The sequence below is a fragment of the Anolis carolinensis genome, chromosome 5 (assembly GCF_035594765.1).
Source record: "Anolis carolinensis isolate JA03-04 chromosome 5, rAnoCar3.1.pri, whole genome shotgun sequence".
NCBI classification, from domain to species: Eukaryota; Metazoa; Chordata; class Lepidosauria; order Squamata; family Dactyloidae; genus Anolis; species Anolis carolinensis.
This window is the reverse complement of record NC_085845.1, coordinates 38037531-38065523: the sequence shown is the minus strand read 5'-3', so window position 1 is coordinate 38065523 and position 27993 is coordinate 38037531. Positions and strand designations below refer to the sequence as shown.

The following is a 27993-nucleotide window of genomic DNA, read 5'->3' as shown; positions in this document are numbered from 1 at the left end:
GGTCAGATGCTTGGCATTGGACTCCTGCTGATTGATGGGTTGAAGCGTGTTTATGCTGTGAAAGGACTCTGCTGTATTTTGCTTGCTTCTGGGATACTTGCTATCCAGAATGCAGCAGTTCATGGAGATTGTGATTTGGAAACTATAAATCATTTCACAAACCCATCCCGCAATAAGTTCCAGCCACAGCAATTATTATTACATTGTATCTTTGCTTCCCCCTTCCTTCTTCCATTTTAAAAAGATAACTATTGAATTGCTCTCAAATATTAAAGACAAGTTTCTTTTAACCACTTTTATTATTCTAATAGTCTCTCCTATGCATTCTATCTAAGTGCTGCTCACATTTATCTTAAAGTTGGTTAAAATTTTCAACCATTGGAGCAAAAGAAACGAGTATGGATAACAATGGAATCAAAGCTATATAAAGTATCAAGTAACATCTTTGATCTTTACCATAAACTATCTTTCTTCTTTGGACATTATTATCTCTTTCACTTAAGGATTTGCTTTGAGTTCTCACTCTTTTTACTTCAGTGTCAATTGAATTCTCCTAATGCCCAACCTATGATGATCAAGATGCCATGGGGTAAATTGCTAAAATAATGTACATGGAATAACACTTGTAAATCCTTTTAAATGTGACAAAAATGAAATGAATAACGCACCCAGAGACTTACTTCTCTGAGCAAATGATTTTATACAGTTATTAGATATTTCTAGATTATTGAAAATGACAAGCAGTATATGATTTTGTTTAAACTTTGACCTGTACAAGCATGTCAACGACAAACAACTATTTTCTGATACAGCTATTCAACAGCCTAGAACTGCAAAGGATAAAGAAGGGAATTTTTTGAGCAATAATGCTGAACTCAACTTCACTGTGCAACATTACAATAGAGAAGCAACAGGCCAGAAATATAAAAACAGCCACATGTTATTTATATACTGACAGCTTCCCCCAGAAAATAACATAAAATTCCTTATCTACAAACTAGAAATTAGTCTACAATGGAACTAATCTTTTCAAGGTCACTAGGCAGGGACTGCAAGAATTTAAATAAAATATTTTTATCTAAATGCTCTGAAGACATTAGATTAGGTGTAATCTTGGATACTAAGCAGGATTATCCCTGGTTAGTACTTGGATGGCAGGCTGCCAATGAATAAGACCAGGTACTGTAAGCTATATTTCAGTGGAAAGAAATGGCAATATCTGAATATTTCTTGCCTAAGAAAACCCTATGAAATTCATGGGGTCACCGTAAGTTGACAAGTGACTTGGAGGCACATTTACAATATCAACCCAATAACATGACAAAGCGAATCAAAGGGTGCTACCCAGAAATAAGCCTCTGAGTAACAACAGGACACAGATAACAATCAAGCATCATTTCTTATTACCTGCATCACTAGTAATCTACCGTTCATCCTAGATAATAATAATTCAATGGGCTTTTGAGGTATTTCCAAACAGAGGGGAACTTATGATAGTTCTACACTGACCATTCAGCTATGCTTGATATGGACTCCCTGAGCTGCGTTGAAGGTGGTAGAAAGCCCCCGTTGATGAGTCATTTTGAATACACTAAAGGGGACCCCCCCCTTTTTTTTCCCCTTATGTCACTGCCATGACATGCCATCCAATCTAACCATTTGGGGCTGATTTCAGCCAATGTGTGGTTTTATTAAAGCAGCTCAAAGGGGAAAAATATTTCCCCCTCTCTCCTACACAGTTTCCTTAACAAGACCACAGATTGGCAGATGGCTGCCAACAATTTAGGTGGGGGCATCACTGCTGGGGACAGCTGTGAAACAGAGGAGGAGATGGGAGGGAACTGAGCCCAGGGAATATGGGATGGCTATGAAGATAATGTTAGGTAAAGGTTTTCCTCTGACATTAAGTCTAGTCGTGTCCAGCTCTGGGGGTTGGTGTTCATCTCCATTTCTAAGCCGAAGAGCCAGTGTGGTCCATAGACACCTTCAAGCTCATGTGGCTGGCATGGCTGCATGGAGCACCATTACCTTCCCACTGGAGTGGCACCTACTGATCTATTTCATATACATATTTTCAAACTGCTAGGTTGGCAGAAGCTGGGGCTAACAGCAGGAGCTCATTCCACTCCCCGGATTCAAATCGCCAACCTTTTGGTCAGCAAGTTCATCCGCTCAGTGGTTTAATCCACTGTACCACCGAGGGCTCCGGCTGTGAAGATAGCGGCTGGTAATTCCATTTAGGAACCAGCACAGCTGTCTTGACTGTCCCCAACTCAGGGGACAGCCCAAATCCTGGTTCAGGAATTAGCTTAACCCAGGAGAAAGTGTTAAGGCAATTTTACTTTGGGTTAAACTGGATCAGTCCCATGTTTCATTTAGCTGCAGTGAGGTGGATCTGTCAGGACCCAGGCTGCAGGGCACCAATAACCATACACAGAGGCCAGAATCTATCTAATATCTTTATTGAAGGAGTATATAAAGTTAATAAAAACAAGTGTAGAAAATAGTCCAGAGTTAGACCTTTCAGGAAAGGTCAAAATTAGTCCAAAGAAACAATGTCCAATATGAAATATTAAGGTCCAAAGTTGTAATCCAATAACCGAAACACTCACTTGCCAAGCAAGTGAGGGGAGATGACAAGGTCCTTTAGTCCATGAACTTGAGCAAGGCTAGGAAATAACTTGATACTTGGAACACAAGGCTTGATTCAAGACAACAAGGTAACGAGGAGCAGGAACAAGATCCGTGGAATTACTTGGTAAAATCCGGGAAGCAAAGCGAGGCTGAATCCTGGAAAACAAGGCAAGGTCCGCGAAGGTAAACAAGGCTGGAAACAGGAGCGAAGGCTTGGAATCAGGGACAAGGCTTGAAACAGGAACAAGGCTTGGAAACGGAGCGCGCTGTCCACACACAACTTACTCCAGTAGCTGACGAATTGACTCCGCAAGATGTCTTTGTGGGTAAAACACCTAAATAGGGTCTAGTTTTCCCACCAAAGAGCAGTTCTCTGGGGAACTAGAAATGAAAGCTAATCTCTGAGTCCAGATGCATGACTCCTTAAGGTTTCCCATGGAAAGCAGGCTTAATCAGCTGAATTCTTAGCAGCTATCCTAGCACTCCTACGAGAGGCCGCTTGAACAGCTCTCTGATGTTTACAAAACTCGTGGCGAGAAAACACAGGAGATTTAGACCCAGGGTTTGTTTGACAGATTTCTGGAAGACAAATCTCTTGCAGGTGCAAGGTTCCCAAATCTGGCTGGGAAGGTTCCAATTCTGACTGAGGCGGTGAAAAACCCAAGTTCTCCTCTTCATCTGGGACTACAGTGCCTTGAACGGGACTACATGGCCCATGACTCATCACACTATCCCCCTCCTCAAGCCCCCTCTCAAACCGGGACTCTCTCCCCGAGGCGCGGGGCCACGGCTTGGCGGGATAGGTCTGATGGAAGCGGCGGGTTAGATCAGGAGCATGGACTGTAGAAGCGTCTTCCCAAGAGCGTTCCTCGGGGCCAAAACCCACCCAGTCAATGAGATATTGTAGGCGGCGGCGGTGAAAGCGAGAATCCAAAATGTCCTCAACCTCGAACTCCTCCTCCCCATTCATCAAAACAGGAGGGGGGGCCGGTCGGTCTGTATCAGGACGCACACCATCCGCCGGAAGGAGTAGGGAGCGGTGGAACACCGGATGAATGCGCATTGAGCGCGGAAGTTGGAGTTTGAAAGTCACGGGGTTAAGTTGCGCCACCACTGGATAGGGGCCAATGAAACGGGCATCTAACTTCCGGCAAGGGCGATGGGAGGGCAAAAAGCGAGTGGACAGAAGAACCCGGTCTCCTACCTTGATTTCGGGGCCCGGTTGGCGATGTTTGTCCGCGTGACGTTTATAGTCCTCCTTGGCTTGGTTTAATTGCTGGAGCAAGAGTTGCTGCACCGCTGCGAGGTCCTGCAGCCAGTCCTCTGCTGCGGGAACTTCTGAGGTTTCAATGACAGGGGGAAAGAAACGTGGATGGAAGCCATAGTTTGCAAAGAACGGCGTTTCTTTAGTAGAAGCCTGGACCCCATTGTTGTAGGCAAACTCTGACAGCGATAACAGGGAAGCCCAATTGTCTTGCTGGTAGTTCACATAACAGCGAAGGTATTGTTCCAAAGTGGCATTGGTGCGCTCAGTTTGCCCATCTGTTTGGGGATGATGAGCCGAAGATAAACGAGAGTCTATGCCCAATAGTTTTTGTAGTGCCTTCCAGAAACGAGAGGTGAATTGGGACCCCCGGTCTGTGACCAAACTCTTGGGCAATCCATGCAATCTGAAAACATGTTGGAGGAATAGATCTGCAGTTTCTTTGGCCGTGGGAAGGCCATCACAGGGAATGAAATGGGCTAACTTGGTGAAAAGGTCCACCACCACTAGGATCGTGGTGAATCCACAGGAAGGTGGTAGATCAGTGATAAAATCCGCAGAGATTATTTCCCATGGGCGGGATGATGTAGGGAGGGGATGCAGGAGCCCTGAGGGCTTTTCTCTTCTTGTCTTGGAGCGCTGGCATACTGGGCAGGTGTTGACATATTTTTCCACATCCTTGCGGATCTTGGGCCACCAGAAATCTCTTAGGATCAAATGCATGGTTTTAAATAGCCCGAAATGCCCTGCTGGCTTGCAGTCATGACACAGACGAAGTGTTTTTTCCCTGCCCGGTCCTGGGGGGATGTAAACATGATTTCTATAGCAAAGTAGCCCATCCTTAAGCGAAAAGGGAAAACGTAGTCCTTGGCGAAGTTGGTCCTGTGCCCAGGCGTCTGCTTGCTGACTAGCCCTGATTTCCTGAGCACAAAGGGGTCCTGGAGTAGGGGAAGTTGATTCAATGGGAGTGGATTTGGTGTTTCCCACTGTGAGCGTGGCAAAGTTTTCGGGTTGTAGCAGCTGGGACTCAAAGGACTCCTTGCGCCCTGCAGCGTATTCCGGTTTTCGTGACAGAGCATCTGCTTGCTTGGTCTGGGCTGGGGTTACATAATGAATTTGAAAGTTAAAACGTTCAAAGAATAAAGCCCAGCGTTGTTGCCTTTGATTTAGCTTGCGGGCAGTTCTTAGATGCTCTAGATTTCGATGATCAGTATGGACTTCAATGGGAAATTTGGCTCCTTCTAGCCAATGTCTCCAAGTTTCAAAGGCTGCCTTTATGGCCAATAGTTCCTTTTCCCAAATGGTGTAATTTCTCTCTGGCGCGGTCAATTGACGGGAATAAAAGGCACAAGGATGAAGATGGTCTCCCACTGGTTGTAGGAGTACAGCCCCAATTGCCACATCGGAGGCATCCGCCTGCACAACGAAAGGGGTTTCAGGATCTGGATGCTGAAGGATTGGCTGGGACGTGAATAATTTCTTTAGTTGCTGGAACCCTTTCTCTGCTTGATCTGTCCAGCGGAAAGGCTGTTTCCCACGGATGCAGCTGGTGATAGGGTCAGACCAGCGGGCAAAATCTGGAATGAACTTGCGGTAATAGTTCGCGAACCCCAAGAATCGTTGCACCTCTTTCTTGTTGGTTGGCGCCCGCCATTCCAATACTGCTGAAACCTTAGCCGGGTCCATGGAGAGCCCTAGTGGTGAGACGCGGTATCCCAGGAAATCTACCTCTTGTAGATCAAAAGCACATTTTTCCAGCTTGGCATAAAGTCCATGATCCCGCAATCGTTGTAACACCATTCTTACGTGGTTCTCATGCTCTGATTGTGATCTAGAAAACACCAAAAAATCGTCCAGGTAGATGATCAAGAACCGATCTAGATAATCCTGAAAGATGTCATTGACAAAATGCTGGAACGTTGCGGGAGCTCCACATAATCCATAATTCATAACTCGGGACTCGAATAATCCGAATTTAGTCTGGAAGGCGGTCTTCCACTCGTCCCCTTCTCTGATGCGAACTAGATTATAAGCCCCCCGAAGATCCAGCTTGGTGTAGACCTTGGCTCCCCGAAGTCGGTCTAGTAGGTCCGAGATCAAGGGCAGGGGATAGCTGTTCCGCTTAGTGATATTGTTCAATGCTCTATAGTCCACCACCAAGCGTAAGTCCCCTGATTTCTTTTTCACAAACATCACTGGGGAAGCGGCTGGGGATTGAGAGGGTCTGATGAATCCCTTGCGAAGGTTTGACTCTATGAACTCCCTGAGAGCTTCTTGCTCCGGTTCAGTCAGGGAGTAGAGATGTCCTCGCGGGATCGGGGCCCCCTCCACCAAGTCAATGGCACAGTCATAAGGTCTATGTGGGGGTAATCTCTCGGCTTCTTTTTCATTGAATACATCCCAATATTCTGAGTACTTCTTGGGCAAGGTGATAATGGGTTCAGTGTCTGTGGCATGGCAGACCTTGGCTACAAGGCAATGGTTTTGGCAATATTTTGAAGCAAACTGCAGTTCTCTGTTGGACCAGGAGATGCTTGGGTCGTGAAGTGTCAGCCATGGAATTCCCAAAATTACAGGGAAATGGGGAACCTCGGTAACAAAGAAGGAAATTTCTTCCATATGTTCCCTTATCCACATTCTGGTGGGTTCCGACCACTGGCTTACGGGACCCGTCTTGAGGGGGCGGCCATCGATGGCTTGCACCACACGGGCATTCTTGAAGTCATGGTATTGTAATCCCAGAGAGTCGGCATACTCTCTATCAATGAAATTGTTTGTAGCTCCTGAGTCTATCATGGCATGGACCATGACTGGCCCCTTTTTAGCTGACCACAAGGTGACCACTAGAAGAAATAGGACTCCGGTTGGCGGCTCTTGAGTGGGTTTTTTGACCGGGTTGGCGAGCCTCTCTACGCCCGGTCGCTGGCTTCCCCCGCCGGCTGTGTGCCAGCCGCCTCAGACGTCTTCATCTCCGTGGAGGACGCCGCCGCCAGACGGGCGGGGGGCTTCCCTTTGGCTGGGCACTCTCTAGCGAAGTGGCCCCCGTTTCCGCAGTACCAACAGAGATTTAGGCGTTGGCGGCGGGCCTTCTCGGCGGCATCTAACCTGGGACGCACGTTGCCCAACTGCATCGGCACCTCCTCGTTCCCCCTGGGGTATGGGGCTGGTGGCGGGGGTCTCCATACTGGACGCGGCTGGACGCTGGTGGGAGCGGGAGGTTTCACCCCAGCTCTACCGCTCTGGCCTCGGACCCATTGTTTTCTGTTGGCAAGCATGACTTCAGCTCGTAAACATTGATCAATGAGTGCTTCAAGAGAATGGGGGGGATCCACTTTGGAAATTTCTTCCAACATCTCGATGTTGAGACCCTCCCGAAATTGTCCTCTGAGGGCTATATCATTCCATCCGGTGCTGTGGGCCAGCACTCGGAACTCGGCTATGTACTGGGACAAGGGTCTGTCCCCCTGAGAGAGGCGCCGGAGTTTATGGCCGGCTGCCTCCAAATTGTCTTCGATCCCCCAAGTCGCCTTAATGTGATCCAAGAAATGTTGCGCTGATCTTAGGTGTGGGGAACCTTGGTCGAACAGCGCCGTCGCCCAGTTGGCCGCTGGCCCGTCTAAAAGGCTATAGATCCACGCCACTTTGATGTCTTATGGGGAAACTCGGCATTGCGGGCCTCTAGATAAGCTTGGCATTGGCGACGGAAAACATGAACCTTAGAAGCTTCTCCAGAAAACTTGGTTGGCAATGCCAAGGCTGGGAGACGGATTCCGCGTTCCTTCAATCCCTTTATTTCTCCCTCCTGCGCATTGAGCTTATCACGGATGCGGTCCACTTCCTCCTTGTCGATGGTGTAGCTAAGTGGCTGGCCACCCGGCACGGTTCCGGTAGACATTCTGGCCTAGGTTAATTGGTGCTTAGGGTGGCGGAGTCAAACTGTCAGGACCCAGGCTGCAGGGCACCAATAACCATACACAGAGGCCAGAATCTATCTAATATCTTTATTGAAGGAGTATATAAAGTTAATAAAAACAAGTGTAGAAAATAGTCCAGAGTTAGACCTTTCAGGAAAGGTCAAAATTAGTCCAAAGAAACAATGTCCAATATGAAATATTAAGGTCCAAAGTTGTAATCCAATAACCGAAACACTCACTTGCCAAGCAAGTGAGGGGAGATGACAAGGTCCTTTAGTCCATGAACTTGAGCAAGGCTAGGAAATAACTTGATACTTGGAACACAAGGCTTGATTCAAGACAACAAGGTAACGAGGAGCAGGAACAAGATCCGTGGAATTACTTGGTAAAATCCGGGAAGCAAAGCGAGGCTGAATCCTGGAAAACAAGGCAAGGTCCGCGAAGGTAAACAAGGCTGGAAACAGGAGCGAAGGCTTGGAATCAGGGACAAGGCTTGAAACAGGAACGAGGCTTGGAAACGGAGCGCGCTGTCCACACACAACTTACTCCAGTAGCTGACGAATTGACTCCGCAAGATGTCTTTGTGGGTAAAACACCTAAATAGGGTCTAGTTTTCCCACCAAAGAGCAGTTCTCTGGGGAACTAGAAATGAAAGCTAATCTCTGAGTCCAGATGCATGACTCCTTAAGGTTTCCCATGGAAAGCAGGCTTAATCAGCTGAATTCTTAGCAGCTATCCTAGCACTCCTACGAGAGGCCGCTTGAACAGCTCTCTGATGTTTACAAAACTCGTGGCGAGAAAACACAGGAGATTTAGACCCAGGGTTTGTTTGACAGATTTCTGGAAGACAAATCTCTTGCAGGTGCAAGGTTCCCAAATCTGGCTGGGAAGGTTCCAATTCTGACTGAGGCGGTGAAAAACCCAAGTTCTCCTCTTCATCTGGGACTACAGTGCCTTGAACGGGACTACATGGCCCATGACTCATCACAGGATCCCACCTTACACTGACCTAAATGGTTAGTGAAGATGTGCTCTTAGTAACTGAAATCAATTGAGTTATTAATAAAGTTAGGAATTTATCCCTCCCTAAAAAAATTAATGTATATTTATTTTGTAACTAAAATGATTGATGTGAGTTTTTTTTGTTAAAATAGAGACAAGGAAGTTATCCAGAGATTCAAATAAATAGTTATGAAACTGTTTAGCTATTTGCTTTTTCCTACTTATTGAATTAAATCCCCAATGCCAACGTTTCACCTACTTACATCTGAAAAATATGTCCTCTCTAGGAATTTTCTAGATCCTCCAGTGATTCTATGGTATACATCTCCTGGAAGTTACTATAGAATCACTCTGGAGGAACTAGAAAATTCCTAAAGAAAATACCTCTAGGAATTATCTAGATCTTTTAGGTCAACTCTATAATAACTTCAGTGGAAGTTGTTCCTTTCAATGGGGCTCACGATTACTCATGGTTTCCTGTTTCCAGAACAAGTTTTGGACCATATCCCCTGTGGATACAGAGGTCATACTGTAGTGCAAAAAAAAAAAAAACAACAGAATTCTGATCATGTGGAAATATAGTTTCATTGACTTGGCTTCAGTAGATATTTTCAAGCTGAACAAATAAAATTCACTTGGACTGTAAAAGTAACCCTCCTATCTACTCTTCAATTAGGCAATAGTAAAATGAGCCTAGGATTTTGGAAAGTTAATGATCATGCTCACTCCACTTGGCCCTGAGGTATCACATGAAAGAAGAGCTAGATTAAACTGAATATAGTTTTTAATCCCCAGATATAATGAGCAGCCCTGCCTGTAACAAAAGGAAAGGTGTTGTCCACTGATACCGCATTAATTACTACAATAAAGAAAAGCTTGGTTTCATTTTGCTTCAAGTGTTATAAGCTTTCATTTCTACAGGGCTCTTTCAAATTGTTTCTTTCAATAGGCTGATGTGAAGGGCAGGCTGTACCTGGGATACACACAGCTTTGTTTTGCACAATAGAGTCAAACGCACATTAAATATCAGCTTCAATCATACTGAAAAAGGCAATCAGAACAATGAAAATGAATACTACACATGCAGGGAAATTATTTTTTAAATTGAGTAGCATTAAAAAGACAACAACAGAGAGAAAATAAAATGGCTGGAATGCCATCATTATTTAAAATGGTGATTGGAATAGGCATTAGAATAAGACCAAACTAGCCAGAAGTCTATGCCAGAAGAACTTAAGTCACCTTCAGTCAGAACTTGGGTATGCTACTTTTTCATATTACAATTCCCAAAGTCCTCCAACCAGTCTTTCCTTTGTTGGGTGGGGATTCTAGGTGTGTAGGACCATCGCCAAACTCCCGCATAATCCCAGCAACGAGGAGGTGTAAGATGCGAAACTATATGAATGTTTATTTTCTTACTCCATTGATATTTATTAAAATCATCTTTCCTTTTTTCATTCATACCAAGCACATTTTCCCATTATTATTTTGTTGAACAAAAGCAAAGAGAAGGTTTGTTTTTGAGGGTCCCAATGCCATTTTTGAAATCTGCAAGGATTCCCCTCAAAAACAGGAAGAATTGAATTTTTAAAAGCCCCAACCCTTCTGGGCTTTAGAAAAGCTGTAAAAACATGGTTGTGTGCCCAAGCTTTTAATGAGTAAACATCAAAGTCGACATGGTCCGATGTAAGGCTGAAGCATGAGGTTTTTGGATGAATTGAATTAATTACATATGTTTTTAAGTTTTATAGTGTATTTTAACAGTTTTAACTGATTGTATGTAGTATTCTGATTTATAACTGTATTTTAGGCATTAAATTTGTCAATTGCTGTAAACCGCCCTGAGTCCCCTCGGGTGAGATGGGCAAGGTATAAATGCTGGGAGGGTAATTTTGTGATGTGTTTGCCCTCCCTCATCACAACCATGCCATGTTCATGATATATTGTTTTAAAACTGGGAAATAAACATTAGGCTGATTTTTTTAAAAAGTAGAAAAGGTCTTTCCTGGAAATTGGTCATCTATTTTGAGGTCCTATAACAGGTCCCTAATAGTTTCCCACTGATGGACCAAACAGTAATATCATTATCTGCATTAAAGGTGACTTTGACAGCTTCTCTTGGGCATCCCTTTCCCAGAATGCCATGAAGTATTAGGTGAATTCAGAGGATGGAGATTAGGTGGAGCAGAACAGAACTTTATTTTGCCATTACTCTAGGAAGGACTATTCCCACAAACATCTCTGAATGAGGAAAATTAATAAGGGATGGTTACAAATGTGAATCATGAAAAACTCATGTGTATTGAGGCATTATCCTGTACATTAGTTTGTGGACTAATGAAAACTGACACTAACTGATCCCATTTTGTTCAATTAAACATTTGTGCCAAAAAGAATAAACATCTCTGAGTTCTTTCCTGCCTCGCTTTTTCCATCTCTCACAATTACTCTATACTAGCAATTGGAAAGAACTTGTTATCAGTAACAAAGGGAGCAAAAATTAACATCATTTGCAAACATACTTTTATTCAGGAACTACATTGCCAAATACTATGCAAACCAACAGATATTTTTTTACCTTCCAGTGTAGATTTGGAACTAACACAATCAAGAATCTTCAACTATGCCTGGATACTTCCATGGGGAACATCCTTTGTTCAAGTTCCAAGTCAATTACAGACTTACCTCAATTAAGAGTGTCTAACAGCAAAGCTTCTTTTTACAAAGGCTTCTTTTGCATCAGTCCAGACCAGCCTTTTTCTCTTCATCCTCGGTCTAGCTGCAGTTTTTTAACAGCATTGACTCTGAGAAGGTGGGGAAAGAGAGCAGGAGAAACACAGACTTTTGGTTTCATGTTGCAGAAGCTTCTTGCAACATGAAAACAGGACTTCTTGTTAATCAGCAATTGGAATGCAAAAGTAGAAAACAGAATCAAAGTTTGTAGGAAAATATGGCCTAGAATCAGGAAATCCAACAGAAGAGGCAACTGGTTTAATTTTGCAAGGCCAAGAGTTTGTCAATCACAAATACATTCCTTAAACAAGACAAGATGCAACTGTATATATGGATATCATCTAGTGATCACTATAGGAATCAAACAGATTTCATAATTGGAAGCAGAATAGGGAGAAGTCTCACTCCCAGAAATCCTAACAGCTGGTAAACTGGCTGGGATTTCTGGGAGCTGTAGGTCAAAACACCTGGGGATGACCCACAGAACGAGAACCACTGGTCTATGTGATTTTGGAAGCTGAGCAGGGTCAGCCCTCATTTGTACTTGGATGGGAGCCTACCAGAGAATACCAAATGCTATATTTCAGAGAAAGAAAATTGCAAATCACTTCTGAGTATTCCTTGCCCTTTTAAAAAAAACTGTCAAATATATAGAATTGCCACAAGATTGCAGGCAACTTGAAGTCACATACGTACACAGATAGGATTGCTCAGTAGTGTGTCTACCTGATCCAAGCACACCCAAAGTCAAAAATAACCCAGTGAAAACTGAGCATGCTCAGTGAGCATAGAAATTTGATTGACAGTTTAGGAAAAAAATCAGAAACAAAGAAGAAGGGGAATTGATAATGATATAGTGCCTGGAAATCTGAACAGCATTACTCCACACTGCCACACTCTTTTGCAGGAACCCACTCCTATTCACTAGCCACTGGGGAGATACAGAGCTAGATAGCAATCAGATATGGGCCATCAGCTATGAAGCCCATGCTATCAACATGTGAAAAAATCAACTACAAAAATCACGGTCTTTTTATGCTACAAGAATAACTACCTTTGATACGTGTTAACAAAAATGGGTCTCCCTCCTTTCTCTAGATTTCACTTTGAAGAATTCGATTTTCAAAAGAGGTATTAACCTCCTCAAATAAAAGAAAGCGAGAAAGAGAAAGCTGACAAAAGAAGTCACAGGCAGGCATGACAACCATGTTCTTTATGCTTGAGGCTTGGCTGGTTTCCAACCTTCCTATAGGATTACTGCAGGTTATAAAGGGCCTCAGTACTGCTTAAGCAGCCAAGACGTCTACAGCTGTCAGGCTGCCAACAAACTGTCTTTTTAGGCAGTCACCATGCATACTGTCAGCAGCAACTTTCACACAAATGTAGTAAACCAATGGCAAGTATGTCTTTCGACTCAGTTATTAACAGATCACTGCAGGGGACAGATGAATGAGAGCCAGCGCTTCGCTGCTTGACAAGTGTGGGGGTGTGGCAGAAACAGGCATAGAAATCATAAAGGTCTGTGACCTGATTTCTGGAATATAAAAACAATACACATATATAGCAATCATTCACTCCCAACTAGTTCTGGCTAGTGGCTTTGGCATCAGTTGGGGAGGGGGGCGTGAATCTGCTCAGTATACCTTATATGCAGAACTTTCTCTCTATTAAATTCAGATTAAACCCAGAGTGGATTTGCCTTCCTACTGACATCAAAACCACAACCTTGCTCTCAGGCTTGGTAAAAGATGAAAAAGCTTTAGGTAGGACCATATACTTACAGTGGGATGTGGACAGTGTGTGACATAATCAGGTGATGATATCCCTAACCACCCCAGAAGTGTCCTGAAAGGAGGGAACTCCCTCAACCAACCTCATCACATTGAAAAAAATTCCTCTCCTAGGACACTTCAGCCGCCTTTCCAGCATGGAGAAGCATGGAGCTCATCACGTTCCAGAGTTGAAAAGAGGCAGAAATGTCCTGAAAGGAGGGAACTCTAAACATGGGCTAGCAATCGTGTTCAGAGCTCCTACCTCTTATCGCACTTTAGTCCCATGCTTACAACTGAAAAAAAGATGGGATGGGAACCATCAAAAGTTTCCTATCCTGTTTCATTGCCCAACTGTCAGCAGTCTCCTGTATTCTATGTGGTTTAATGCAGAACCATATGATCCTATGGAAAACAATGGTTTTAACCTGGATCATTGTCTCTTGTATCCTATGGGGTTTGATGCTGAACGATGGGATCTCATGGAAAGAAAGTGTTTTAACCTGGATCACTGTCTCTTGTATCCTATGGGGTTTGATGGCGAACCATAGGATCTCATGGAAAGAAAGTGTTTTAACCTGGATCACTGTCTCTTGTATCCTATGGGGTTTGATGGCGAACCATAGGATCTCATGGAAAGAAATTGTTTTAACCCGGATCACTGTTTCTTGTATCCTATGGAGTTTGGCACAGAACAATAGGATCCCATGGAAAGAAGTGGTTTTAAACTGGTGTCAGACTCTTTTAATGTAAGGGGCTTTGGGCAGGGCAAGGGATCTCTTCATTTTTGAATATTGTTGTAAGATAATACTGACCTTGTAATGAATGTAAGATTAATGTATTGCCAGCTCTTAAGTTTCCACATGTGAGTGTGATGAGGAGGCAGAACTTGAAACAGGATTGTTGATGATATAAGAGGGGCGATACTCTACTCTAAAAGAGAAGGTCACCCATGCTTTCCCCTCTCAATGGGATGAGGTGGTAAGAGCCGGCATAACATAATAATTCAAACATTGCACAGGACTCTGGGAAACCAGGGATCGAATCTCTGCTCAGCCATGGAAACCCACTGGGAGACCTTGAGCAAATCACATTCTCTCTCAGCTTAAGAGGAAAAAGGCAAATTTTCTTTTATTCGGAGGAAATCCAAATCTTGCCAAGAAAACATTGTGATAGGATTGCCATACATCTGAATCAACTTGAAGGCATATGATAATGAATTTTCATAGAACTGGACCCCATCTGGGTTATCTAGCAAGCACTGTCTTGGGCCTTCGCTGACTTTTGATGCAATTCCCAGACCAAGGGAACTCCTATACTGGTACCTTTCTCTTTTCCTGCCTTTAGTGCATCCATTCATTCATGAGATGTGGGGAAAGACTGGTGTGTTCATGGATGTCCACAAATATATCAGAATACAAAGCTGCCTACCTCATGGCTTCCTCATCTAACATAACCCTGTAAAGATGATGAACAACTAAATTGGATATTAAGGCATCATTATCTGGAATGTCCTATTACTTTTCTCCTATGATGTCAAGCTTTATGCAATTACTTATCATGCCTACTTGATTGGCAACCATATGATGAAAAGAGAAGGCAGTATAGCATATATATTTTTTAAAAACACATAAACACAAAACCGTGGTGGCACAGTGCATTAAAGTGCTGAGCTGCTGAACTTGCGAACCAAAAGGTGGCAGGTTCAAATCCTGGGAGCAGAATGAGTGCCTGCTGTTAGCCCCAGCACCTGCCAACCTAGCAGTTTGAAAACATGCAAATGTGAATAGATCAATAGGTACCGCTCCGGCGGGAAGGTAACGGCGCTCCATGCAGTCATGCTGCCCACATGACCTTGGAAATGTCTACAGACAACGCCGGCTCTTCGGCTTAGAAATGGAGATGAGCACCAACCCCCAGAGTCGGTCACGACTGGACTTATCATCAGGGGAAAACCTTTACCTTTACCTTACACACAAGACAAGGACAAATCATAGAAACTGGGACCTATGGGTGAAAAGAAATACTACTGTAAAAATGAGTTATTTTTAAATCTGATATAATCATTCCACTGATAAGAATACAAATAACCACACACAAATATCTATACCAATTCCATGAACCTGAAGATACATGATTATTCTGAGTGTTTACATTACTTTAGTGGAACTACAATAAAACATTTTAAAAAAGAAAATGATCAGGCAAATCATCTTACCCAAAGATTCTTGGAATCAGTTCCTACCTCTTATTCCTTCATCATTCAGAAGAAATCTGATGTGCTAACTCAGTTATGCTGAAATATATCACCTAGAAAGGGTGAATAAATTATGTAGAATTGCCAAACAGCTAGCTTTAAACTGTTTTATTTCCATAAAACATACTCAAATCTCAACATGCTAGGTTTTTAAAAAATGCTCACATTGGTTGAAAGAAATTGGAAAATAATATAGCCAGAAATTAAACATGCATCCTGTTTCTGTTTCTCTCTCTCCAGGCTTTCAATTCAAGGGACAATGTCCATCCAGTCACGCAGTAGATGCTTGGCTCTGCAACATTTAAACACACTCATTTTCTTATTAACTCCTGCAGCACTTGAATGGCCCATGTTTCATTCTTGGCAGCCTGTGTCTTGTGTAGGAGGCAGTGTTCATAATATCCACCTATAAAGCGAGTAAAGCTAAGGCACACTCTGGTAGGTTTTGATTCTCCATAAAAACAAATCCATGTTTTGGACGTTGTTTATGGGGGATTATACACACACACACACACACACACACACACAGTTGGTAAATGGACAGAGCAGAGTGAACAGAACATTGGAAAAGTGTTTTCTCCTTCTTACTATCACTGGAGCCAGAAAAACCTCCTATACCATGAGGTTCCCACTCCTGTAAACACTAGAATGACAATGTTTCTCAGTTGAAAGATGTTAATATGTGTATTATTCTTACACAGAATTGACGTGCCTAAAAGCTAGGAGCAAGGGAAGCAAATGAAGCAATGGAAGTAAGAAGAGATGCTCTTCTATTAGTAAAGGGAGGTTTGTTCAGAGAGAGATCCATAGAGACCCTGGCTGTGTCTACCAGAAATTCTGAAAGTGTATCTATAACACTGTGTTTCTCTTGACCACAGTTGGCCATCTGTTTTGTATCTGAGGACTTGGTGCACTGTAGGGCTATAAGTCAAAAGCTACCAAGATACACATATCCAATGAACTATCCCTTCAGTGGCACACACATATACTGATGACAGCTAACATTATCTTAGATGCCAAAGGCTCCCCTTCCAGTGATAGGAAAAGGCAGAGTTAATAAGGGTAGGGTGAACTTTACAAACTTTGGAATCTGGTGATAAGGAGCAGAGAGTTGAAGTCTTTGCTTTTCCCCTGCAACCTTGGCCAAGAGTACTATTACTTGCCACTCAATACAGCAATGAGGAAAATTGGGGGGGGGGGGGCTCTCAAGGGATCTGAGGGTTACATGGAAATCACTAGTTGTGTCATAGGGAGTGGGACTTCTGGATCCCTTTGGCTTTGGACAGTTGTAGCTCTATGATTCCATCCTAACTGCCCTAACTGCTTGAATCCTATGGAATTCTTTGAAATCAAGGATAGTGCTGGATTTCACCTGGGGGGTTGGCCAGAGGACTGATTATCCATATGTGTATAGAATCTGATACACAGGCATGCCTTATTTGAGGCCCTCAAACATTAAAAAGTTATCCAACTGTAACAAAAAGAAACACCACCAATGATACAGATTAGGCTTGCTCAAATAATTCGTTTTCCCCGTTAACCGTTATTAATTCGTTATTTTCGTTTGTTTTGAAGCAATTTTGAAGCATTGGTTGTCCACACGTCTGATATCGCGGTTTCGAATCGCGAGAGGCCGTTTTTCGTTATGTCGTCGTTTTCTTCGTTAGGAAAAAAAGCTTTTGCAAATCACCCAAACCATTCAGGCCCTTTCCTTTTGCCCCTCAGCAAAAGGGGCGTCACGGGCTCAGCCAATGGGAGGGGGCGAGGGGGAAGGAGGCCGAGGAGGAGGAGGAGGAAGACGGAGGGGGGAAATGGCCGCCGCCGCCGCCGCCTCGCCTCAGCTCAGGCCTGGTGTCTCTCTGAGGCGGGAAGGCGGCGGATGGAGCCGAGACCGAGAGAGACAGAGAGGGGCCCGGCGGTGAGGTTTTGACGTCTGTGCGAAGCTAGGCAAGTGGGGTTTATATATCTGTGGAAGGTCCAGGGTGGGAGAAAGAACTCTTGTCTGTGGGAGGCAAGTGTGAATGTTGCAATTGGTCACCTTGATTAGCATTGAATTGCAGCTTCAAAGCCTGGCTGCTTCCTACCTGGGGGAATCCTTTGTTGGGAGGTATTAGCTGGCCCTGATTGTTTCCTGTCTGGAATTCCCATTTTCTGGGTGTTGTTCTTTTACTGTCCTGATTTTAGCTTTTCTGTAGCTAAAAATGCATATAAAATTGATTCTATAGGGAGGATAAATGATTGGATTTCAACTCCTACAGCTTGGCTTTCTCTGCCAATAATGGTACCCATCTTGGATATTGTAAGGGATTTATTATTATTATTATTATTATTATTATTATTAGACCTTGCTCCCAGGAAGGTGCCTTCGCTGTGGCTCCCAACTTATCTATCTATCTACCTTTCCACATATTCTCCACATTGTGTGTATGTGTATGTATATTATATATACATGAGCCCCGATGGCGAAGTGTGTTAAAGCACTGAGCTGCTGAACTTGCAGACCGAAAGGTCCCAGGTTCAAATCCCAGGAGCAGAGTGAGTGCCCGCTGTTAGCTCCAGCTTCTGCCAACCTAGCAGCTTGAAAACATGCCAATGTGAGTAGATCAATAGGTACCGCTCTGGCGGGAAGGTAATGGCACTCCATGTAGTCATGCCGGCCACATGACCTTGGAGGTGTCTATGGACAACACTGGCTCTTGGGCTTAGAAATGGAGATGAGCACCAACCCCCAGAGTCAGACATGACTGAACTTAACGTCAAGGGATACCTTTACCTTTACCTATACACACACACACACACACACATTATGCAGGGACTATATACACAGTATATATCACACACACACCAATTTAACAAAGTTTCAGCCACAAAAACAAAGTTTCTGAAGTAGAACAATGACTTTCACAGTAAAGACAACCCAATTTAACAGGAAATAAGACTTTCAAAGCAGGAACAGATTTCTGCAATTATTAAAAAATGGTTTATTATAAAAGCTATGAAAATTCGCCAAAAATCAGAGGATAAGGGAAACGTTCCAAATTTTGGTGAGCTATCAGTGTTAAATGTGTTCTACCACTGTACCAAGTTTGAAGAAGATCACTCAAAAAATGAGGGTGGGAGAGTCCTGTAAAGTCCTCTCCCTCTGTGCTGTTTTTGGGAATTGCGCATGCGCGTCCGCCATTAACGAATTAATTTAGAAAATAACGAATTTTCGTTAATTTCGAAATTTTTGGGGGGCCAAATTCGGAAATACCATCAGAAACGAAAAGCTGCCCCCCTCTAGTTTTGAAACGAGTTTAGAATCAAATTTTTCGTGGATCGATCAAGCCTAATACAGATACAGCCTCGGAGTTTCTGACAGACACAGCCAATTGCTTTGTCTCCTTGAAAGAAGTCCTTCAGTGGAAGACCATCTGTGCCTGGTTGTTTCCCATTCCAGCAAACTAGATTTTGGGAGTACAATTCCTATACCCAACTTCATACTATCTAATCTCTTTTTAATCAATAGATAATATTTTACATAGAGAAAGCACAACTGGAGAATCCCCACATCCTAAAAAACCAAAGCTCTGACAATTCTTTAGAAGAGACTGACAGAACAGATAAAAGTATCAGAGAATCTTATTAATAAGTATCGTAATATAGCATTGCTGTACAATGCATAGACTTTTAGACAGAGAAAAGAATGTCACATCAATCAATTTATTTGCACCCCTCCTTTCCCCAAAAATTGAGACTTTTGAGATCACAAAAGAAGTCACAATTTACAGAATGAACTGCTTTGTTCCTTGATCGGCAAGGGCCATTAAGTAATATAGAGCTGAATTGTTATTCAGTGGGGAAATGCTGAATAAACAGACACATTTGTAAACCTCCATCTCACAATTTTGTCATGAAACTACAGCACAGTTCAGAAGATACATATCATAAACTCAATCCTCGGTCAATGTTGTGGGACAAGTTCAGTCCTGTGATTTGTGAAACACTGCTGAAAGAGAGAGACACTTTTACCATCATGGGCAACTTAATATTAAGTGCCAACTTTGCTACAAGACTTTTATGCTTCTGATGGAGCTGACTCGTTCATATTTCTTTGAAACTACTGCATTATTTGTCATCACTGTATCACATAAAGAGTGAAGTTAACTTCCAGAAGAAAGCGAACATTGTTAATGAATTGATGCCCTACAGTCAACCAAACGCATTCAGTGATTTCTGACCCAAACTCAACAATAGTGTGCACTCTAATTCTTGTGAATATAACTGCAAAAGGTGATGATCCTGATTCAGAGCTAGTTTGCCACCTTTGTGAGATAAAGTCCTTTATAAGAATAAATTTAGATAGATGTGGGCGAAACGTCAGGAGAGAATGCTTCTGGAACATGGCCACACAGCCCGAAAGACATACAACAACCCAATAGAAGGATAACCAGAGTCCGTTAATAGAGAAACCCAATTTTAAGTCCCTGAAATTCTAGTCTAAATAACAGAAATACAAAACACAAACCAATAAGGGTGAACCAAACCAAGTTCCAAAGTCCAGTTATCCAAACCACCTCATCACATGGCTGCCAAAAGTGTCCCACGTTGATTCTCTTCGCTGCAGCGTATGGGGAAGCCACCGTCCCTCGTCTCGCATTGCCAGGCTCATTCTGGTAGCTGATCCCATTGGGGGAAGCATGGAGCTCGCTGCTTCCCCCATTAAAGTAAATGGCAATATGGGAAGCCCCACATTTTATGGTGGCAGCACGCCAGTTCCACCCTCCTTCACCCACGGAGCTGGTGCGACAGCTTATGATGGGAGTTGGCTGGCTCCATAGGTTACTGAGGCTGTATCAGTGCATGCTGCTGATTTTAGCCCCATGTGACGAGGCTGAAAGTCAAGCTGAAGAAGTATAGAATCAATTCAGAAGCAAACAATAGCCAGGGACACAATCCTGGGTCCAAAATCCTGAGAGTCCGGAGAACAGCAGTCAGTGTTCATCCAGGAACAACTATGGTGGCCAAGATCCAAGTCCAGAAGTCAAAAGCCAGGAATTCATGAATACAAACCCAGGGTCCAGAGCAAGAATACAACATTGTGTGCTACCCAGAGCCACTCCAGAGAGGGCTCTTTATTTTAGGGTTTCAACTGGTGCTCATTTCATCAAGGCTTCCACAATAATTTTTGAGAATAGCGATTCTTTCCTTCTTCCAGAGGATGATTAATACTTCCCGAGGTTGCTCAAAATACTAGGGAGTGTTTGCTTCTACTAAAAGCTTGTCTGCATCAGTAGCTGAACTAGGCCAGACTGCTGCTCATGGCACTCAGGCCCTTTCTACACTGCCATATAAAATCCAGATTATCTGATTTGAACTTGATTATATGGTGTTGTAGACTCATATAATCCAGTTCAAAGCAGATAATGTGGATTATCTGTTTTGATAATCTGGATTATATGGCAGTGTAGAAGGGGCCTCAGATTGCCAAAATAAAAACCGGAGGGGGTTCCAGTCCCTTTAATCATTGTATAGAAGAGGAAATTATAGCAGGTGCTGCTTGTTATCTGATTTTGTACCAAGCAACATCTGTTGAAATTCCCTCTTTTAGAGAAACACGAAACATACTGAAACCTTCTCCAGTTTTCATTCTGGCAAGTCTAGTTTCAAAAATCTTAATGTAGTTGGCGGCGGGGTGGGTGGGCGTCCCAATCAATATTAATAATTATGAACATTGAATCAAGGGAGAAGAATTTTTTGTTTTAATTAATTCAGTCTAATGGTATGTGATCTTCTATTTTGTCCCCTTAGATGGGAATATATGATCTGTGTAGAATCATTGAAAAACACACAGAGAAGGAGTTAGCTTTATAGAAAATTAAAGCAATAGTAAAAGCACTGTCAGAACAATGTTGATCTTTTAGGAATGATAAAACATATCCCACCGATCTGTGTTTCAAAATGCATTTCTTTTCCCCTTTTCAGCTGCTAATAAGCTTTTAAAATGCATGTAATTTACCAAAGAACTGGTAATGATGCTTGATTAAGAGAAGCAGTTTTCTTGTCTGAGCTGAGTGCAGTTTACACAATGGCAGGGGGTGGAAGCTGAATCCCTTGCTGATGATTCAGTTGAAATCTCTGATGCAGTAAAAAGAGTGTGTTGTTTTAAAAGGCTTTTGAACATTTTGTATACCACAAGAAACAGTAATGAATTGCACCAGTTACAAGAGCCTGTTGGAGGAATCATTTCGAGATGTTAACCAAATGTTCTTACACTATAATGAATTGCCATCTGGGATGCATCTACACTGTAGAACTAATCCAGTTTGACACCACTTTAAATGATCAGAGCTATAGAATCATGGGGGTTGTCATTTTACAAAGTATTTCACCTACTTACAAGGTCTTTCACCTACTAACACCTCACCAAACTACAACTCCCATGTTTCCATGGCATTGAGCCATGGCAGTTAAAGTGGTGTCAAACTGCATTAATTCTACAATGTAGATGCACCTTTTATCTCCCCAAGCTCCACAGCACATGTCAAGATTCTCTGAGGCCTTTTCAGAAAGTGTTGTTTTGGAAATTCTTTAGCCTTCTCTAAAGAACGTAGACATGCAGAAGTGTATGTGAAAGAGTGCCGGTGCCTCCCCAAACTACATATCTTGTTTTAGGGGCCATTCATATGTATGTATACCTTAGGATAAGACTGTCTAAAAGAACATAACCTCATTCACACTACACAGTTATAGTGCTATTATTCCACTTTGATTGTCACAGTTCCATCACTTGGACACCTAGAGTTTGTGTTTTGGTAACACTCTTCCAGGTGTTTTGGACTTTTACTCCCAGAAATCCCAGCCAGTTTACCAGCTGTTAGGAATTGTGGAAGCTAAAGCCCAAAACACCCGGAGGAGCAGAGTTTGAGAAACACTGCTCTAAATGTTCCTACTTACACAGCAAATCCCAGGATCCCATGGGATGTTGCCATGACAATTAAAGTGGAATCATAACATTGTAAATATGTAGTGTGAATGGGCCCGATATTTCCCGGTGTAATCTATCCAAATCTTAATATCCTGAAGGGAAAGCTTTCACTTAGAAACTAATCAGACATGTTGCAGAAAGTGGGGGCAGGATCTTCTTCGCAAAGCATATCAATCCCTTCCGTTTTAAAAGACATTTCATTTTACAAATCTCATCAGATGCTTTATGTTCTCCTGTTCTCCTATTCTGTCCTGCATTCTGAACCATCACAGGAATGAGTGCAGTCCCCACCCACTCATAATTCCTTTTTTTAAATCAGGGAAAACTTCAGTATCAAAAGCCAAGATTACTATGGACCTCATCCCAATTGGGGGGGGGGGGGGGGAGTGAGGGAATTTTAAGCCCCTTTGCCATGATCAGTCTTTCCCATGCCTTCCTTCCCTCTATTTTACCAGTGTTATTATAAACCAATTTATCACAATCCCCTTCTCCTAAGCTTCCCTTCATTTCAGTATACTACTGTTGTTAAAAAAGCTAGCAATAGCACAATTTTGAAAGACTAGATTACTATGCAGCGAAAGCAAAGTGGTGATATCTTATAATAGTGCTATTCCTTAGGACTACATTAATTTTAAAAATTACTCTTCCAGGCTCATGCAGAAGGATTTTGTAAAAGAAGTGGAGCATAGGAGACTGGCCACTACTCCACATCACTGGAACTATTCAACATGAATAAATCTGACTCATCCCATCCCACTTATTTTTAAACACTTTATTTCATTTCTAGGTACATCGGGAGCTCAGAAGATGGTTTCTCCATGCCCCCCCCAATACACACTACACTTCTACACTTTGTTCTTCTTTCAGGAACAAAGTGCAATAGATGACAACCAGAAGTAGTTTTACATTGTGTGAAGGGCTCTGTAGGCCTTCATCCCTGAAATGTCTTAGAAGTGTATGGAAATGGGAGACTAAGTCCTTAGTCTCACCACCATCACAAGTTTACGTAGGACCTCTACATGTGGTTGTGACAGGATTTTTTTTAATTTGGCCGCAGAGCCCAACAGCACCCATCACACCCAGTAAAACTACTTCCAGGATGACACCATTGCTGAACTGGGGGGGGGGGGGGACTGCCCCATCTGAAAATAAGCTGGCAACAGACAATGGGAGTCTCCCGTCCTTCCATTAGGAAAGGTGGGTCAAGATGGATTAAGGAGGGTTTCCCTCATGTGATCAGGCAGAAGAAAGCCACAATGATGCAGGGTGACAGGTCCCCATGCCCCCTGGGTGGGTGTCGCTGTTTGACAGATACTTTTTTTAACAGGTATGTGATGGTAACTTGGTTGCAGGTAATCTTCCTATTGCCAGGTATACTGGATTCTTGCCTTTAATATTAAACTTTTTAATGATTTTACATTTTTTAAGATCAATGGCATTTTAAAACATGTGCCTTTAAAAATATATTATTGTAAAGCTTTTAGCTTTACAGGCAGTCCCTAAGTTACAAACATCTAACTTACAAACAACCCAAAGTTACAAATGGGGGTGAGACAACAGGAAGTGAGAGAAATCTACTACTAGGAAGGAAAACTCACTCCTGAAAAAGTTGTCATTGGAAAAAGGCGTCTCCACTGAAGCTTTATCACCAACCCATGTTTCCACAGCAAGCCACCTTTTGCAAAATCCAATTATCACAGAGACAGAAAGTGAGCTGAAAACTTCTGAATGGGGTACAGACAGCAACACAAACAGTACAAGGGTGTTAACCCTTCCCTTTGCTATCCAAAGCGCTATTTATCTATATATAACTGCTGTTACACTTTTTAAAATGTATCTGTTCTGACTTACAAACAAATTCAATTTTAGAACAAATCTACAGAACCTATCTTGTTTGTAACTTGGGGACTGCCTGTATATTGTTTTAGCCTTCTTGTAAGTAATCTTGACTCCCATGTTGAGAAAAAAAGTGGGGTATATAAATGAATGAAATAAAAACAAATAAATAACACCACATGCCAGAAACAGGTCAATACACTGTTTCATGAGAAAGGTATGACTGACTAGATTAATTTTTTAAATAAAAAGTTGCTCAAAAGAAATAACTTGAATCTAAGGCTTCTATCAAAATATATTTGACCAAGAGGTCAGTTTGTATGAAACCACATTATAGTCTCACAGCTACTTTAAAAAAAAAGAAAAGAAACCCATCTACTCTCTTACTTTTCCTTTCCTATGAAATTTTGTTTTATGTCTCTCCATTTCCAAGATGGGTTCAAAGTGCTGGTCTTAACCTTTAAAGCCCCAACCAGCTTGAGACAGTGCATTTCTATCCATATTTAGCATCTTTAGCTAAACCAAGGTCATCAGTTGAAGTCCTTATAGGAGTGTTCCTCACCAAATGAGACAAAGGCAGTAGAAATAAGAATGAAGGTCTTATCAGTCAGGGCGCCCCATATGCAGAATCCAGCCTTAGAAACTCTCACCTAGCACCTGTATTATACTCCTTTCATCACTAGTTTAAAGCATTTTAGAAACTGTTTTGAACTTTAAGACAAAAATTCTGTAGCCATTCACATGTTTCTAGATCTTAAACCACCAATGAGACCCAGTTCCTATCGATGTGTGTCAGGACCACAGATTTCTTCTTCCTTACACTGGATATTGTTAGCATGTGGTCAAAACATTACTGCTGGATGGGATCATGGGCACACGGGAATGGTTACATATGGAGCCATTTACCACTCAACTGTTTTCTAAAAGCTGTCAGGAAAATGACCAAGTAGTAAAAGTATAAGTTTAAGGTAAAAGGTAAAGGTTCCCCTGACGTTAAGTTTAAGTATGCTAAATATTGAGGAAAGAAGAAATGTGTGGAATTCAACTCTTTAATTGGTGCTACACCAAAGTCACTAGATTTTTTAAAACATAATATTGGTGATAAATATGCAAGTAAAGAGGTAAAGGTTTCCCCTGACGTTAAGTCCAGTTGTGTCCGACTGGGGATTGGTGCTCATCTCCATTTCTAAGCCGAAGAGCTGGTGTTGTCCGTAGACATGTGGCCGGCATGACTGCATGGACGCCGTTACCTTCCCGCCGGAGCAGTACCTATTAATCTACTCACATTTGCATGTTTTCGAACTGCTAGGTTGGCAGAAGCTGGAGCTAACAGCAGGCACTCATTCTGCTCCCCGGATTTGAACCTGGGACCTTTCGGTCTGCAAGTTCAGCAGCTCAGCACTTTAACACACTGAGCCACTGGAGCACTTAATGAGCACATAATGAGCACTTCATTTTCAGACCTAAGTCACCCAAGAACTATTATGAATTTGAATATACTTTCAACTTATATTTTTCGAAAACAAAAATAACCCAAAGGAAATGAAATACTAAAGTAGTAAAACACAAACTGGAAGGAATATGAATACCAGGTGCCATAGGCTATATTTCAGAAGAACAACTCACAGTCACCTCTGAACATTGCTGGCCTAAGCTACTTGACAGGTAATTTGAAGACACATGCTTACATTTAGAATTCTTAGCGAACGAGCATTAGTGCCCCAATGAACTACAAATCCCAAGATTCTATTAAATTTTAGGACAGTTGCAGTAGATTCATAGTGCTATTACTGTGTAGTTGACATTTCAGGCCCAAGGTTCCTCATTGGTTTTGTTGTTGTTGTTGTTGTTGTTGTTGTTGTTGTTGTTGTTGTTGTTGATTTTATTTCTTACCCACCTATGCTTATGGCTCGAGGCGGTTACAGAACAATTAAAGCACATAAACATTGCAAAAAAGCCACAAATACAGATATTAAAATGTATTTCTATAAAAGATACATATTAAAACATATTTCTATAAAATATGTATTGAAATACACAAAACAGAGATTTTAAAAAGGACACACATTTAAAATTCATGTTTAAAAACTGTATGGGTAGGCCTGCCAGAAGAGATAGGTATTTAAATGGTTTTTAAATTTCGACAGCTCATTTAGCTGTCAAAGTTCTCCCAGCAGGTCATTCCACAATCTTGGGGCAGCCTTTTTTAGAAATGGGAAATAATATTTTGCTATCTCTTACCATTGTGATCACATTATATTTCAAATACATCTTTACTTCCTCAGTTCTTGCTGCTTGATAGTTGATTATAAAATTAGTTCCACAGTATATCTTCTAAAATACATTTTCATCTTATGAATTATCTGCTGCCCTTTTTACTGGATGAGGACAACAAATATCATTTAAACTGTTTTAACCTCCAGAATGATATATTCTGCATTAGACTGCTCTTGATGGCTGACTGGAAGTATCCATTGCTGCAGAATTAGGATCATAGAATCATAGAATCATAGAATAGTAGAGTTGGAAGAGACCACATGGGCCATCTAGTCCAACCCCCTGCTAAGAAGCAGGAAATCCCTCCTTATTGCTGGGAGGAATGGCAAAGAAAAGAACATAGTACAGTAGAGTCTCACTTATCCAACATAAACGGGCCGGCAGAACGTTGGATAAGTGAATATGTTGGATAATAAGGAGGGATTAAGGAAAAGCCTATTAAACATCAAATTAGGTTATGGTTTTACAAATTAAGCATCAAAACATCATGTTATACAACAAATTTGACAGAAAAGGTAGTTCAATATACAGTAATGCTATGCAGTAATTATGGTATTTACGATTTTATCACCAAAATATAACAATGTTTTGAAAACATTGACTTCAAAAATGCATTGGATAATCCAGAACGTTGGATAAGTGAGTGTTGGATAAGTGAGACTCTACTGTATTGTTACACTACATACACTTTTTTCCTTTTTTCTTTTTGTTTTATGGCAACATTGGATTTGCCTTTTACCTGTACTAGATCCTTGTTGCTAAATACCACACTGCCTTCATTAATACAAAGATCATCTGAGAAGAGCTTACAAGGTTACTTTTTGCCAAAAATTTCCCAAAATCTCCATGCCAGTATTGCCATTTGCTGTAATTGTTCAGGGATTGTGGGAGTAGTAATGTAAAATAAATCACAAGGTCTGCAACTGATGTATTTTTGTTGAATCTAATTCCTGGGCAATGAATTGGAAGAAGAGCACACAGAGAGGTATTACCAGTGACTGCTCCTCAGTTGTATAGCCCTTTTTTGTTTTCAGAGTTTCATTTTATAGGCTAAAGGTAAGCTTACTAGACTTGAGCATATTTGCATGCTTCTTTGCTGTCATTCTTTTATGTACCTATAGACAGTCAGCCCACAGTATCCATAGATTCTGCAGCCACAGATTCAACCATCCATAGCTTTAAAAGATATTTATTTTAAAAAAATTAAAAGGCAAATCTTGATTTTGCTATTTTATGTAAGGGGCACCATTTTACTAGATCACCATAATGGGACTTGAGTATCCATGGCTTTTGGTATCCACTAGAAGTCCTGGAACCAAACTGTGTTCTGGTGATCAAAA

General features: G+C 42.0%; 1 long non-coding RNA gene across 1 annotated transcript in view; it reads right to left on the bottom strand.

The window, feature by feature from the left end:
* The window catches only part of LOC134299419 (uncharacterized), a 34035-nt gene extending 18022 nt beyond the window's left edge, over positions 1–16013 (bottom strand). Inside the window, exons 1-3 of the long non-coding RNA XR_010006628.1 lie at positions 15562–16013; positions 15119–15323; positions 11500–11618 (exon numbers count right to left, since the gene is read on the bottom strand). This is a non-coding gene — a long non-coding RNA (uncharacterized LOC134299419). The remainder of the gene's footprint in view (positions 1–11499; positions 11619–15118; positions 15324–15561) is intronic.
* Between the last annotated feature and the right edge of the window lie 11980 nt (positions 16014–27993).